The following is a 3,351-nucleotide window of genomic DNA, read 5'->3' as shown; positions in this document are numbered from 1 at the left end:
GTACTCTCTTATTTAATTTATTTAGGTTCATTAAGCATGCACAACTTAACTAATGACCTCTGCTACAATCACTGCTATAAATTTTTCATTCAAAAAAAAACTAAGAAGAAGTAATATTTAAGCATGCATTAATACTGAAAAAAAATCTTATTAAGAAGTCAAACTTCTTCACCGTCCCTATGTTAAAGGCCAAACAAAGAAAGGATAGAACTGAAGCCATGTCAATTCATATTAATCCACATAAACAACTCATAAATTATTGTTTGTTTTATATTATAGTTTAATATCAGCATTACCCTAATAACATTCAACATCATCAATTAATCAATTTTGTGGTCATTACGTTCCTATGTCACATCTTACCTACCGATAGAGTCCTAGACCCTTTTTCATTCTACACAAAATTTTGAGCCACCCTTTTATTGATCCAATAAATCAACAAACACACTATACACTAAAGTTTTTTAGATGTGAACAGAAAATGACTCTCATTTCACTTGCTAATTCTATATGCTTAGCTACAATTTGCATCGAAATTCGGTGCCAAATTTCCAATTCATCATTTGTACCTTTGAATGACTTTAATGTGTCAAATTGACCCCACAATTCCACTTAGTCCCGCCTTATCTTTCAATCTCAATTCTCAATTCTCAACGAAGACAATGTTATCTTTATACCCAAATTGAATTTGAATTGGTCATACTAATGCACTTGTTTCCATCATATCCAGGTATGATTTCTGAACCAGGGTCAAAATGGTAAAGCAACAATTCTATTTATGTTGCTTCAACTATTTGTCACACCAAATTAAACTTGCCAACATAGGAGGAAAAAACATACATTCATATATACATGCATCTCCTTTTTCTCTTTTAGCTTTCACCCTCACTACTTATGCTAATTCCATTAGTTTTTTTTTTTTTTCTTTGGCATATCGTCCACTTTGTCTGGATGGATTCATATTCTATCCATGCATGTTTTTATTGCTGATGTTCATACAACCAAAAATATAGTGGAGAGTCCGAGAGTGGGGGAGTGGGGACTACTTTTAAAATAAATAAATAAATAAATAAAATTGAGAATCTTCTATTTCTACTTTGATGGTTGTAATATATATTAAGAATTATTAGCTAACATACATATGTTTTAATATTTTAAATATATATTAAAATTAATCGCTCAAATTAGTTATTATTGTATGTAGTTTAATTTATATTTATTAAATATTTTATATTTTAATATATATTTTATATTAATAACTGATATTGATATGTATTTCTAACATGATTGATATTAAAGTTATTATTATTAAAAAATTAATTTTTTTAACAAATATATAATAAATAATATGTTAAAAGAAACTTTATATATTTTAAGGCATATATTAACTACAATATATTGATTTCCCCTATGTATATGATAATATGAATGTAATGTGGCCTATTCAAAGAGACTTACATTTTTGTCTTGACTTGGATCAACGGTTTCTAAAGGAGTTAACATCAATTGTTTCATCAACACGTCATGGGTATTATGTTTTCTTGATTCTTGCACTGACAAGATTTAATTAGCCACCAACCTTATATAATTTTATTTGAATAATATTATATATATATATCAAAATCAATTACCAAAATTAATTATCAGTATAAAATATATATTAAAATATAAATATATATTAAAAATAAATTAAACCACACATATATTTATATATAAATATATTGATAGCTAATTTTAGTGTACAAATAATATTTTTTATTTTATTTATATTAATCATATAGGAGGCAAAAACGAAGTCAGAAGTGTGAAGTGAATTCTTAAGTTAATTAATTCAGACATGAAATGACTTAACACCAGTTGTTTCAATTTTCAAAACAGATATGCCTTTCATCACACGTATGTCATGAACGAATTCACTATAAATAAGTTAGGCACCAAATATTATATTAAGTTTTTTACGCAAATAAAAGCCTAATAAGTTGTTTTCGTATGCCTATTAACAAATCCTCGTGAAATAATTACTTAACATTATATTAATTAACATTTTTTCATTATATATTGTCTTAAGTCTTAACCTCACGAACAATTTCGCTGAATACAAATACATAAAATATTTAATTTACGGCAAACTATTACTATTTGGATTTTTAGTGATTAAGATAAATTTTAATTTGGTTCATAATGTGTCAAATTAAATATCTTATTTTAATTTTAAAAAATTTTAAATAATTAATTGTCAATATAAAAATTATTCTTTAGTTTATAGAACATTGATGATTGATTATTAAAATTTGAAACTTTATATAAAAAGAATAATAAAAATTTTAGTTATTTTTCTAATACACAAAAATAAAAAATATAATTTAATTAATAATATTATTAATATTCACGGAAAATTGATCCTCTCCAATAATTTTTTTTTGTTACTGGAGAGAATAAAGTGTAATCTCCCACCTTTAATTCTACAAGTAGGACCAGAAATAAATGAGAAAGAAAATGCAATGAAGGATGAGATCTTTCACTGGATACTATCCATTTTTTTTTTTCATTGGAGAGGATCCATTCCCATATTCACGTTATTTATTTTATTAACTATTCATGTCAAATTTAACATAATGAACTATTGAACTTATTTAAAATTTTTTAAGACAAAATAAAATATTAAAAATTAAATTAAAATTTGATCTAAATATTGGAATCAAAATTAAAATAGTACTTTATCCAAATAAGTATATATCAAAATTAGTAATTGAAGTCATCTTCTTTTATTGGAATGATAAAATTAAAATTAGTATATGCTTTCTTAACGTTAATCAATTAGTGTATGATGATCAAGCAGACACTTTACATGATTATTATAAATTATAAAATACAAAGACCACCCCATATTATTTAATTACCTTCACACAACCCAAACCTTCTTGAACTACAAACACCTCTTTATTTTATATTCTCCGTGATTAATTTCAGTATATTATTCATAAATAATATACACAATTAAACCTCGAAACTGGAATCTATTAAAAATTCCAAAGAGGTTCTTTTTGCAAAGCAAGCTGATGGCTTGGAAAGTTATTGACCCCATGAGTTTTAGAATAACAGAGCTCTAATAAAATGGTGTAATAAGAGTCAAAATTGATGTCGTTAAGATTAACTAATAATTAATTAACCCCCACCAAAAGGCAAAAGGTACTACGTGAAAATAGTACATTAGTAGTTGCGTGATAACTTAACCAATCCCTTATTTCATATGATTAAATTACTCTCTCAACTTTTATAGTTTAACTAAATTTAAAATTAAATTTTATAATTTAAACGTTTTTAATTATATTTTTATATTATTTTAAATTT

Source organism: Arachis duranensis, chromosome 5, assembly GCF_000817695.3.
Source record: "Arachis duranensis cultivar V14167 chromosome 5, aradu.V14167.gnm2.J7QH, whole genome shotgun sequence".
Taxonomy (NCBI): Eukaryota; Viridiplantae; Streptophyta; class Magnoliopsida; order Fabales; family Fabaceae; genus Arachis; species Arachis duranensis.
This window is presented reverse-complemented; position numbering follows the sequence as displayed.